The 14,654-nt window shown below is 37.8% G+C and overlaps 1 pseudogene; it reads right to left on the minus strand.

The window, feature by feature from the left end:
- Positions 1 to 1,508: 1,508 nt before the first annotated feature.
- On the minus strand, positions 1,509 to 10,630 carry LOC126609296 (uncharacterized; annotated as a pseudogene).
- Between the last annotated feature and the right edge of the window lie 4,024 nt (positions 10,631 to 14,654).

A 14,654-nucleotide genomic window follows, 5' to 3' on the forward strand; every position in this document is an offset into this window, starting at 1 on the left:
AATTTTGTCCCATAAATCTTTAGTATGTTGTGATGTAGGCCATGCAGCTCAAGGGATTGAAGAATCAAAGCTTCAAAAGGCTAAGGCTTATGACCAGACTACGTAGACCGGTATGCTTCTATAAGTAAGACGTTCGGTTGTCGACCATGTGTCTAACAACTTTGTAAGATCTCTAAGCTGAAACTCATGACCATAGTGGTTATGCAAACATGTCTGCTTATTTAAAAGTAGCGCGTCCGGCTGCCAACACTATGGCTTAAAGTTTTACAAATTGTCAAGTCGAAGCTCACGATTGTAGTAGCTATGTGAACTTGCTTGCTTATTACAAGCAACATCTCCGACTGCAAGCTCTACAGTTAAAAGTTTCACAAGTCATCTTGGACAAGAAAAAGCCTCATAGATAGCCACCAGTCCTATGGTATAAGTTTTGCAAATACAAGGTAAAGCTATGAAGACGAAGTAAAGTGAAGAATGTAGTCTATTAAATTTCTAGCAACTTAATAAACTAGTTCAAAGGCCAACATAGTCCAAACAAAGCTAACCAAAAGGAAAAGAAAAAAAATTCTAAAAAGTCTAATCAAGAAGACTACTTATCAGCAGCATGAACGATCACCGATTCCTTAGCTAGCACGCCTTCAGCAATCGCATCTCTCTCAATAGCAATAGCAACACCTTCCATCACTTTATCTTCAACTGCCTCGGCCTGAGCAGCCTGACTTTCAATTGTTCCACCAATCGCATCTCTCTCATAATCCAATGACCTACCTTGATGATGGTCAACATAGCCCAACTTGTAGAAATCAGCCTGACCTAGAGCAAGTGCAACTTCGTGACTGACCTTCTCACTCTTCAGTTGCTCATTTTTTTCAACAAGGCTAGTGTGTACACTTTATGTAGCTCATTCTTTATGTTCTCACTAGCAGACAACGCACCTTATAGCTCCACTTCTTTAGACTCAAGCTTACTAGCAACCTTCTAGAGACGAATCACTTCATTTTACACAGAGATAAGTTTTGTATCCTTGGCATAACAAGCAGATTGAAGATTTGAGTTAACACATTCGAGGTTCTATATCTTAAGCAAATTGAGGTAAGCATTCTTCTCTACAACTTCTAGCATCCCTTGAGCAGTAACAAGCCTAACCTTTAAGTCGTTAACTTCTTAGCAAACGGCTTACAGTTGCACAGAAGTAGGGGCAAAGACATTGAACCCCTTCAAATAGATAACCTCGTACACTAACTTTTCAATCTTTTCGGCAACACAACGAATTTGAGCTGCCATCACCACCTCGATCTCCTTAGCAGCTCAAACAGTAGCATCCTAGTAAAGACGTATGGACTCAGTAGCTAGGATCAAAATCTTCTGCATAGTAGCTAGAAAAACCCTTCTCTAGCTAGTAGGACGCTTCGCAAAGAAATCTAAGCAATCTTCTTTCCCAACACTATCAACAAACATGACGTAAGCATCAAGGTCCTCAAGCAGGTCAACCTTCAGTGGCGCATAAATCTTCAAGAACTCTCCCGAAGCAAACTCATAAGATTCTCACAACTACCCATATGAGCCGTTTTCGCCTTCTCTGCAAGCGAATCAGACGCAATAATAGAAGGAGAAGCAAGCATGGGCACCACCTTAGTAGTAAAATCCACCTTACCTCTCTTCATAGCCGCAAGCCTCTTGGAAGCCAAACCAAACATAGCTCCAGACGAACGTCTTGACACAAACCTAGACACATGGGGCACCATAGAACTTCTACATTCGACGATCCTCTCAGTAATGATTATGGCCACCTTTGGAGCAGTAGGCTTCGTAAACTCAAACTCAGCAGTCTCCATATTTCTCTTGGGAGAAGTCAAATCAATAAGTAGCTTTTCAGCATAAGACAAGCCCCCACAAGTAGCAGAGGAAGTCTTTGGCTTTTTCATAACCGACGGCTCTCGAACAAGTGAAGAAAATCTCTTTTTTCCACCTTTACTGACAGTAGACTCCATAACCGCGATCAGACAAGCGAGCGCTTCTTCCTTGATCCGCTTAATCTCTACCTTTAGAAATAGTCCACTATTCTCCCGATGAATAGGACTAAGTAGCCAGCGCCACCTACAATACTCAGCAGAAATGCCCAGGGCTACATGCACTTTCTTCATATCAGGTGTGGTCCTTAGAGTTGAGCCAAATTCTAAATCTACACAAAGTAAAGTGGACGATTAATAAATTTGAAGTAAAAAATAGCTCAACAAGAATTCCAAACAAACAAAAAATGAAACACATACCATCAATAAATTTAGTCAGAACGTCCAACTCAGACGATGAGTTGAACTCCTACATTTTGTTGATCTCCAAGGTGCCCCTTGCCCACTCATGATCACCTTTGCTCCAAGCATCAAATAATCTATGGCGAGACTCAGCTGCCCCACACCATCATTATGGCCAGTCTCAAAGAAGTGCCAAAATTCATTAATGGTTAAGCCGAGATCAAAGAACCTGCTTAAGTTCAAAAACCCACCATTACGCGAACTACATTTAGGGAGCACTGAGCAGGCACGTACTTCATGGAGCAGATCACCTCCTGGAAGAGGCGCGGCATGGGAAAGGTAAATCCCAACACCAAGTAGTATGGGTGGAATTTAATAACTCTCTTCCTAGCTTTGGCTGCTTCACTGCATGGTTTATGGCTGCTTTCAACCTTCACCTGTTAGATGTAAACCCCCGATGGAATTGCATGCTTATACTTCGCAAGGAAGTCTCGAAACAACTCATTATAATTGATCTTGACGTAAGCAGCCCTGAAGTAGCTTATCTTTCCAAAAGACATGCCTTAACGATACAAGAGCGGAGGATATTCATCACTTTTGCTATTCGAGGAAGACATCTTAGAGGAGAAAAGAAACTAAAAAAAACTTAGAGGAAACTAAAAAAACTTACAAGGGGCAACACACCAGGCCGAAACCTAGTGTAATACCCCTCGTAGAGGCCCCAGCCTCCACCTTTTTGTCCTACCACAGGCGTAAGACAGCATGAACCTAGCAGCACATGCCAGGCCCCATGACCTAGTCCCTTATCTCCTCTAACATACAACTCGCACCTATCTAGCCAAAAAGGCCTCACGACCCAATCGACTAGTGAGAGGACACGTGCCCCACGCCTCCTTTCTTCTCCTACACAAGCTTGTGCCCAGTAGCCCAATCCAATGAAAGGCCCAGTTTCATGTTGGCCATTCCCTATTGCTAAGCTTTTGACCCCAATTAGCCAATCGTGCCATGCCAGTCAGGTAGCTCTCTTAGCTGCCCAATCTTCTTGTAGCAACCATGGCTACCCAACCACGTTTTTTCACCTCCTAGACCCTCGCCGAGCCACTCCATCAAGCCCCAATTTAACCCTCTATTTAAGGCAAGTTTAAATAGGTTTTAGCGGTAATTGGTTTCCCTTTCCTAAGAAAACTCTATTTCCAAGTCAAAGTTGAAGTTCTACATCAAATTGGAAACCAACTCTTTGCTCACCTATGCAGCTTGGGATTTCTACACCTATTGCCTTTTCCTACTTCCAACCCAGCATGTGTGGGGGTATTTGTGGAACCAAAAATCCAAAAAATGACATGTGGACTTTTTCTCAAGAAAGACAAGATTGCCTTTATTAAATGGGCAGGTCTCTCAAATACTCATACGCGTAGCTCAGCATCCCTAAAGGTCTAAGCAATTGACTACGACTGATTAAGACTCCCCTATTTGTGGTGTGGGAAGTCAAAGGCATTAAAGATAAGATTAATTACAAAATCTTACTTTTTATACATTCCCGATTGAAGATCAACTCCACCAAGTAAGGAACCCCTACCACACTCAACCATAGATGCTTCCATCATCATCCTAAGATATTATCTCCTAATTAATATCCTAGGAATCTTTTTCATCATTTATCCAATGGATGACACACCCTGACCAATAGGATGCTACAATGTGTAGGGCAAAACCTTAACACTATGGGCGGCCACTCTTCCTATAAAAACCTCCATCTTCACCAAATTTAGTAATTTTTTTTTCTACGTATACAAACCCTAAACGCTCACACTTTTTAGAGTTACTAACTTAGGCATCGAAGATCGATTGGCCAAACCCCTCCCCCTACCCCACTTCGCGGGCGCATGAGGCTTTGGTCTTTAATCGAGGTCTTAATTATTTTGTAAATACAAATTTATCATGATTGAAGACGGCAAATATGCAAGTCTTAGATCTTCACCACCACCACCATCGAAGACATGGTAACCACCACTGAAAATATCGCAACAACAATTCAGCAACCACGACGACTACCACAATTCCCATTTCTTTGTAAGTTAATCCTCATTGTCATATGATCCATTGGATTTTTCCCATTTCTTTGTAACTTAGCAAAACTATCTACCTATTTAGAACTCGTATGGAAGTGATTAAGAAATTGACTATAATCACTTCTAGTTAGAAAGACGCTTCATATATAGTAAAAAAATCACTTATCGTGATTATATGAAGAAATTAGTTATCCGAGAATATGATTCTTTCTAAAATTACTTCAGACGAACCTTATCTACTACAATAGGACTTTAACTAGATAAAATGCCCGCGCGTTGCTGCTGCGGGACTTGAATGCACCAATTTTAACCACATGAATTAGACACATGTAACTTGAAAAAAAAAATTCAACATAATGATGAATGAACAAAAATGATAGATGAGTGAACGGTGTCGGTAAGATAAGTAGTTCAGCTTTTACATACATTCAACCAAGCTGATTACAAAAGATACAACTGCAAAACATGCTCTGTTTCCCTAAGAAACAGGAGCAACATGCATTTAACACATATATTGGCCTTCAAGTTAAGATGACAAAATATATGTTCTGTAGGCTAGGCAAGTGTTTTAACAGCTAAACAAAAAAGCAAAAAAAGTAGGTTGTTCTTGTTTCAGCAGCTAATCTTTCAAGCACTAATGTTCAAAGCAATAAAGATATAGGATGCTTGTTTCATAAGTTATAGAAGGAAGATGCAGTCTACACATATTTTGCCCCTGCACTTAAGGTGGCAAAATACATGCTATGCAGGCCAAGCATTGATAGGAGCATATTTATGCAACTTAGTTAGCTTGTTTTCTTGTATTTATGTTATTAGTTCATAGTTATTTTAGTATTTTAAGCTATTTTTGTGTGTTTGTAGGTCCAAAGGGCTAAAGTGGCAAGAAAGTACATTTTGGAGCCTTTTGGAGCAGTTTTGGGCTTGGAATGAATAACACATGCTTGGAGCAAGGTGGATGGACGAATTTGAAGATCAAAAGAGGCTAGGATTATGTTGAAGTTATGAAGAAATTAATTCAAGAAAAGGAAGTAAAGGATGCAAGCAAGAAAGAATGAATGTTAGCCAAAGTTACCTTATTTTGTCTTAAACTTTCCTAATCCTTCACCACTTAATTTCCAAGTGCAAGGAGGATCTTTAATTAAATTAGGAGACTTAAATTCAGACCTAAACCCATTCCTATAGGGTGCCGCACCACCTTTCCCTTTCCTTTTCCCTTGCCGTGCAAGGCAAACCTCTTTTCCCTTTCCCCTTGCCACATATCCCATTCCCTTGTCCTCTAGGATCCTGTCGCACCTCACTTACCCTTTTCCTCTTGGGATTCTGATTTGTTACCCTTTTCTTGGAAGATTTGGAGTCTTAAACCTTTCCCAATTTAATTCCTAGTCGTGCCTTTTCCCTCCCTTATAAATAAAGGCCTTTGCCGCACCATTCAATCCATCCATTCACTACCATTCATACTTCCAGCCATCCTTCACCATAATTTCTCACTTCAACCACCACTGCCACCTTGTGTCGCAGCAAAGAAGAAGAAGGAGCAGCCTTGGACATATTGGCTATTCAAGTTGGATTGCTGGACGTTTTTAGGTGTAATCTATCTTAGTTCTCAATGTTTAATTTATATTCTCTTTGTTTTGCTGTGAACATGAGAGGCTAAACTCGTTTTAGCTAGAGGAGACTTTGAAACCATGATTATATATGAAATATGAGTTGATTACTTCCAGTTATAATTTTGTGAAACGTGAATGCAATTTACTTAACTGTTTCATTCATAACTTATTTGTGTATGTTGATTAAGGAGGCCTACTTAGTTTGCATGCATGAATTTGACGCTAGAATTTAAGGGAGTTTCACAAAATAATTACAAACTTATATTCACAAGTAGTGAAGGTCGCTGGTCACGATCGTGTTAAGTTAAATTCCTGGCATGAGTATCATGATATCATAGTTACGAATGTCTTGTTAATGCTTATGATTTTCACAGAGCTTAATGATCTTTGCTTGTGTCTCTATTATGCAGTTCATGTAGGGAACTTGGGAAGAATAATTTGGTTGCCAATGCGTTATGCGTCCAATTCAATGACTTAAGGAAAATCTGAGGGTTAATTAGTGATGACACGGTTAATCTGGGGCATTGTCATTCATGGTTTATTGAAAGAGTAATGGGAAATCAATTCATGTGCATATGTGTCATGTGTGGAGAATGACCCTCTAGCTAGCCCATCATCCATTAATTCACCCAATTTCGTCCAAACTTTGTTTAAGGTTACAATCTGGTTGTTTTTACTTTAATTTCATCCAAAACCCAATCCCTCTTTACTTGGTCATGTGTTTTAGTTAGAATCTATCCAATTTTGTGTCTTTTAGTATTTTGAGTCAAGTTAAAGTTAGAATTCGTTCAAAGTAATCCCTAGTGTCTAGTTTGAGTCAGTTTCATTGTTTTGTGCTGTTTGGAGTCATTCTAGTTTGTTTTGAGTCTTTAGAGTCTAGTTAAGTGTTTTTAAACCTAGTTTTGTGTTTTTGAGTCAGCTTTAAGTAGATTAGCAATCCCTCCTAATCCCCGGCCTAGAACGATCTCTACTTACATCTTTACTACAATTTTCAATAAGATGGTTTAATTTGAGTGCTAGTTTATATCACATCAAGCATTTATTTAAGCAGTTAAACAAAAACCCAAAAACTATTATGTTGTTGTTTCAGCAAGTAATTTTTCAACCACACATGTTTAAAGGCAAAAAAAGGGAGAGTGGCTTTGTAACAGCTGATAACAAAGATTGCAGTCATTCATTTTTTTGGTGAGCAAACATCTTCAACACTATATTAAAAAACATGAATCATAGTTTAGCAAACACTGGTATGACAAATGTTATGTAGGCGTGCATGCAAAAATATAAATTGTAATTTACCTATCTTTGGTTTTTTTGGCTTGAGACTTTGCTTTGAGTGCAGCTATTGATTCTTTATCCTCAAGCTCAATCTTAGGGACAACCAGTTTGTGGAATTCTCTAGCAATTCTAGCAGAATTGGTTGTCTCTTTTTGCTTGATGCGAGTTTTTTTGCTATGAATGAAGGTACAATTTATAAGGTTAGAGACAATCGTGATAGGCATGGAAAATAGTGTGAAAGAGTGGTGTGAAAAGATTGGCTAATAGTTTTTCATAAGCAACATAACACATGTATACCTAAGATAAGCAAGCATATTCATTAAGATTTACACATGAGACGATAACTGAGAGGAAAACTTAACCTGTCGAATTTGTCTACTTGATAAAGGAACAACGCTCTCTTTGAAGTCTTGGCAGGTGCAACTGATTGAGGTTGTTGATAAAGCCACTAGGAAGGTGTCACTAGGGCGGGGGTCGCTTCACTCATAATTTGTTTTCCTGCGGTGGTAGCAGGCATTTGCGGGTTGATTGAGGCAATTGTTGGGTTCAAGGGCAGCTAACAATGAAGCAATCCATAAATGATGAAGTCCGTCTTCCGGAAGTCATTATTTTAATTCCCGAAAGACGGCTAAAATCTCCTTGTCTCGCCCACCAATTTTTTCAGAGGCGGCAGCACCACAAATGGATCATCATCTCCGTCCTCTATTACCAAAGTGTGCCAAGAAACACGAAGTATTTTTTCGACGTGCCTTCCTAACATGAGGAAGTTGTGCTGATTCGTGCTATCTTCCACAATAAAATTGACTTTGAACCTATGCAAAGGTTGGATATTTTCATGTTAGGTAATCATTACTACTAATAACATTATGAAACTACAGATTGCCAAAAGCATGTCAATAAAAAATTAAGACAAAAAATCAATGTCCTTATAGACATCACAAGAAATGAAAACAAAATTTACCCAAAAGATAGAAGGGTAAGGGTTACATCGGATATATTTGTTCCTAAACTAATCTATGGGGAGGTTCTCAGACTTCACAAAACCAAGTTGATAGGTGCTCTTCTTACTACAAAACTCACTTAAGAGCATAGTTAGAAAACTTACTGAACTTTCATATTCTCTCACATCCTCTTAGATAGGAAACCATCACATCTTTCAGGCTTTTTTTAGATTGGACCCCCTTTTCATCTCATTTAAAAAACTAATTTGCATTATAATCCACCAAGAAAAATCGGAAAAAAATGAATGAACTGATGCCACCTGATCTTAGATTTACAATGTGATGCAACACAAACTCAGGTATCACTCAACTAAAATATTGCTAGTTTTACAATAAATGTAAACCAAACAAAAGCAAACCCACAATCTTCTTTTACTCAGCAGAATGAAATATGAGTAATATGTTAACTTTCATAAGCTAAATTTCTTATTCGCAGTTCAAGGATGCACACTAAATGCAAAACCATGGCAGAACCTGTGCTTGAATCAAATATATGGATGGTCAAATAAACCTTTGGATTTCAGCACAGCTTAAAAAATTAAATAAACATAGATTCCAATTTCATTTTTCTACGCATTTTTTCTTGCAACATTCTCAGGTACCAAACACCACCCAAACTGATCTCACCGACACACAAATATGCACAATGACTGTGTGGGACATATATAGAGCTCCAAAAATCAATTCAATCTGCTACTCTTAAAGATACTGAAGCAATCAAATCCCTAATCACTCAAGCAATCGAATTCAATATTTCTCAACAAATCAAACGCAAATAAATTACAAAAAATTACAAAAAGCAAATGAAAATAATAAAGTTGTAAAACTGAGCAGAAGAAGTTCAAGATCCGATTGAAAAAGTTGCAACAGTATACCTTTTCAAATCGAAAGGATTCAGTGGATCCTAAACTAATAAACATGTGTAAATAGTTGAATAACGAATCCCCTAATTTTTGCAGTAACCAACAACCAAAATGCATACCCCACATCAAACTCCATCAACATAACTTTGGAAACACCAAATACCCTTTTGGAAAGCCTTGAATTGAATGTTTAACAATTCAATGCACCACTGTGGATAACGCAGCATACAACGAATTATTTAAACAGTTTCAACCACAAATGTAAGGACCGAGAACAGTGAAACACATATATGATGAATGCTTTCCTCCCGTTGTTTACAAAAAATGCACCACATTAATAAATATCCATGAGTGATGAGGGTTTGATGGCCCAACCCCTTTAGAATCATCAAAGACACTTACTTTCCAGATGGGATGCACTAAAAAAATGCAATTAAATTCAATTTTTCCTTTAATTTTGCATGCAATGATGAGGGTTCAATGGCCCGACATCTACGGCAAGTCCAACAATTTGAACTCCAAATACAAAGACGCTTTCTTTACAAAAACAACTTCGAATAAAAGTCCATGAGTATTCCAAAACTTTTATCAACCAAAGACACTTCCATCCATATGTATATCAATATGTATATCAGAGTCAACTCAAGAGGTTGTAGATTGAGTAATGAAGTATAAAGATAAACCAAAAGACATTATTTGGTATAGCAAAATTAACAATTGATAAACACAAAAAAGGCAATTGCATAACACACGCACACCAATCTCTTTATAAAGTGCAAAGACATACGTAATGCAAGCTTTGTCAAGCATTAAATCTTGTTGTTGCTCAGAAGATGATAGGTATAAAAACATCATCAATCATCAATTTTATAATTGCAAGAAATTTAGGAATGACTAAGCAACTTAATATAATAGTTAGATGTAAAACAGGTGCAAAAGAAAATTACCATGGTTCGGGTAATCTGTTTAACAAACCATGTTCATTGCACTCAAACAATCCAAACGTTTTCTTGACAGCTTTATGGTAGGACGGGCACGACTTGTACCACTAACCCCTAGTCAAATCGAATCCAACGACAATCGCTTTGCATGCAAAACTTGCATTCTGTTATGGAATCACACAATTCTTAAATAATGAAATACATTTAACCATCACCTTGTAAACATGGAATATAAATGAATAAAGAAACAAAACAAGAGATAACCAAGGAAGAAGCACCACTAAAATTTTATTATTAAAAAGATGTGATTTTTGTTAACAAGTTGGTGATAAGAGACTAACCTTGTGTAAAGTAGGATCAAGCATAAGCAACTCATCAATTGTTTTGGACGGACCGATAGCACGGTCTACATACATCTCAGCTAAGGTGCACAGGATTTGAACAGGTGATCTTAGATGCTCAAACCTGTGTCGTGCATGTTTAGGTTGAGAAAGATCAGTCGAAGAAATATAAACGCTAAAGTTATTAAAGGAGGGTTATCAATTTACTTTTGTTTGTATTGGGAGAGTTGTGGAATATCCGGATTGAAAACACAAACAATTGATCCCATGCTTCCAAGAACAGGGTTTCCTATAGATAAAACATAACAATCAACAAATTGAAGGTTTAAGCAGCTAAATAAAGCACGTTGAGGTATAAACAGGGCAAAGATATGAACTCGTCAATGAAGCTTCAATAACGTCAGTGACACTTCCGTTTGGAACAACAGGAAGAATATGCCTGAAATCACCTCCAAAAAGAATTGGCTTACCCCCAAATGGCAAATGGTCAAAACCTGATTTTAACCCTTTAAGAACATCAAGAAGGGATCTATCTAGAGTTTCAAAACATCATTTATGATTCATGGGGGCTTCGTCCCAAAGAATAAGAATAGCTTCAGTAATTAGTTTTGCAAGATGAATCCCTTTTTTTATTTCACAAACCAAACAATCTGTGATGTTGATGGGAATTTTAAATCTAGAGTGAGCCGTTCTTCCACCAGGAAGCAAGAGGGAGGCAATTCCAAATGAAGTCACCACTAAAACTATTTGATTTTGGGATCTAATTTTAGCTATGATGGTGGTCCACAAAAAAGTTTTGCTTGTCCCACCATGACCATGCACAAAAAAAAGGCCATATATGTTGTTGTGAATTGTTTCTATGACACTGTGATGAAATATTTTTGCCCTCTATTTAACTGGATGATCAAGAGCGAGTGCTCATGTTTCAACTTGTCAACATCGCAATCTAACTCTTCCCTCAAACTCCTATTCGCAAGTCTATCCCTCATCAAATTGTTTAGCTATGGTAGGTGATGCTTCGACAAAGCACTATTTGCAGCAACAAACAAATTTTCTAACTTGTACAAAAGTGAATTTCTAAGTTCATCTTGGTATTTAGAGACATCTTGCAGGTCAAAAGAAGCATTGATCATGTTTTTCAAAATGTCATCACACATTGTCTTCCAATACATTTGAAACAAAGTTAATGCATCAACAACATCACAAAAGAGAACCTGTGACAAACAATTGCCTAAGTTGAGAGGATGCAGTGACAATGGCTTCTAACATAGCATTATTACATTCCCTATCATCACCTAATAAACCAAGAGAGGTGCATGCAGCTCGGAATGTTAGTTGAAGAACGCCATCAACAGTCCTCAAATGGTCAAATCCAAAGCTACCTTTTTGGTAATTTAGCAGCAACCTCAAGTAATATAATTCACCGACAACAGGGTGAACATATGTAACCCTACCTAGAGATCTACCTCTTTTTCTTCGGGACCACTGTTTCTGATCATTTTTCCATACATACTTGGTAGGAAATTCAACATAAGATAACTCACGTGCATCAAGGTCTTGGACATTGGTTTGAAACCATTTTGTTACCATTGTGCTTTCAAGATTAGGGTGGTTAACAACATGGTTGAGATCATCAGTCTCTCTGAAAAGAACATTTTGGTCAGATGCAAGGTGTAGAGACAACCTCTCAACCGATAGTTCTCTAAAATGAATGTGAAACTGTAACAATCTCCAAACTGCTTCGTAAAGGCATCAATATCTACGGTTTAGATAAGCTACAATCTCATCAAACTCCTCATCCTTAAAAACAGCTCTAGTCTGATCAACACCTTTAGTTATGTACTTAAAAAGATACTTAATGAGCGTTGATTAACAATATGATTCAACATTTATATGTGCTTGATACTTCAATAATAGCTCACGATTGTAAGGGACCACAAATGCATTATCAAGCTTGATTCCATTTTTTAGTACAAACAAATTTTCCATATCTCGACGCATATACTTAACGAAACCCTCATAAAAAAAAATGGTTTCACTTGTGAAAGATTTAGGAATTTTTTTTTAACACTTGTTTTCTTTCATGCAAGGTGAAATTGATTCACAATACCGCATGGACCATATATCATGTACTGCGAAACTGCATCATACCCAACCTTGTCACATCTTTCATCAGGAATCTCAGTCAAAATGATAGAATCAACATCATAAGGAGAATGACACTTATAAAGTTTTTTGACCCAGAGCAAGATATCACAATGAGGAAGACCTCTTTTTTGGAACTCCACTGTGTAAAGCACTATTTATCAAAACAGAATGTAGAGACATCAATACCATAGAGTCTTTCGACTTGTAGCGAGAAGACAGAAACAAATCAAGGGAAAATTTTGGTCAAGCGTAACATACTGACCAAATTTGACTTCGCCAAAAGGTTTTCCTAATTTGAGGTATTTAATCATATGGTCAAGCTTTGCTTTAAAAATTCTTGAAATTAGATATGGTTTGTCTTTAGCTTTACAACCAGGTTTATCACGCAGATCTTCAATAATTTCAGGCCATTTAGCATTACAGGTGAAAGTGATAAATAAATCAGGATTTCCAAAGTGGCGACATATAGCCATGGCATCCTGATAATTATTTATCATATATCTAACACTGTCAGTAAACGAAGTTCGCAGAATGACCCTCTTGCCAACAGCAGAACCAGTTGCATTTCTTGCTTTCAACGCTTCATGAATTCCTTTAATACCTTATGTTCTAAAAGAATCTTGATTCGCTATAATGAAATCTAACCTTTTAACAGGGTGTCACTATGTCCTAGTCTATCCTGAATTTGATAACCTAAAAATGCTCTCATTAATACCGCCCTCCCATCCTTTGATTTTTTTCCCCCCAAAATTGGGATTCCAAGGAAGACATTTCCTATACCCATCTTCACCTTATGGGAAAAGAAGGGGATATTGGAGTGCCATGTACTTAGGATGTAACTTTGTGATTCTCTGTAGGCCATCGGCCTTATGCTCCACAACAATATCTCTTTCGGTGTGAAATTGGCCGATGTCCCTAACTATTAACCCACCTATCCTGTCACATGCTGGCAAATTGTATTGCACATCACGGTTGCTCTGTGCACCATACAAACGCAACCTTCAATTGCTTGTGGACCTTCATCAATCTTATCCCTAGCGAGCCTAAAAAGCTTAACGACCTCATTACACTCGTCTAACATTTTGATGAGGACACTAACAATCTATTGATCAAGTTCTTCAAATGCTTCTGATCCATTGAAACAATTGATACGATTATTGACTTCATTTTAAATGTCATAAACGTACAACTGTGCAAATTTAGGATTGTTGCCTTCTGGAGGCAACAAAGAACCCATCAAATGATGCACCTGACCATTCATCTTAAAAACATATAAACCTCGACCCTTGTTGATCGACAGATCAACTTTAGCCCCCATTGAAGTTAACGTCATCATTGAATTATACGATCTAATATTTGTTTTGAACTTCACAAGGCTCGAGAATTTGTGGGGTTTAAGAAATGTTCCAAATAAGCAGGAGTGGGTTTAGCGCATGGGAATTGTACTTTTTGACTCATGCAATACATAGTGAACTGCGAGGCCGAAACAGAAGAAGTATGCTTAGCATGCTTCTTTGTCTGCTCTGCAGACCAAAATAGAGCACTGCAGTATTGACATTGGCATTTTCTTGATCCAAAATCAACATATTGGATCAATTCCTAAAAACAAAAAAAAAAACAAAGACTAATAGACGCATAAATCAAACCAATTGATAGGAGTTAATAAATGAAGAAATATCAAATTTTCAAAGCAGCAAGAGAATGCAAAGAAAGTCATATCGAAAGATTGCATACTCTTTCTTTCTTTTTTTTCTGATAAGCGGCATGCCCAGTGCTGAGCGAGTTCGCAACAGAATGAACACTTTGAGCATCTCTGGCTAATAGACAATGCATAGTGGCACAATCAGCAAGAAAAACTGGTACAGAAATTCAATGAGAACTCATAGCCAGCTTCCAAATGTGAGGCACAAACATCACTGGCAGGAATGTTTTGTTCAACAATTGATGCAAATGTTTGGGGAGGGTTGCTTCCATTGTTTAAAAATAGCAAAGAGCTTGAAGTATTGTTGTATTCATTGTTATAAGTGGTGGGAACATCTTGCAACACCAAATCATTCAGATCAATGACTGTAACAGATGCTGGCAAATCGGTATGCTGAGTTCCAGTGGCATTCCTAGCTACCCCTATTCTTCCAGACATAAATCTACATAGGCAGGAAA

Source organism: Malus sylvestris, chromosome 16 (assembly GCF_916048215.2).
Source record: "Malus sylvestris chromosome 16, drMalSylv7.2, whole genome shotgun sequence".
Classification (NCBI taxonomy): domain Eukaryota; kingdom Viridiplantae; phylum Streptophyta; class Magnoliopsida; order Rosales; family Rosaceae; genus Malus; species Malus sylvestris.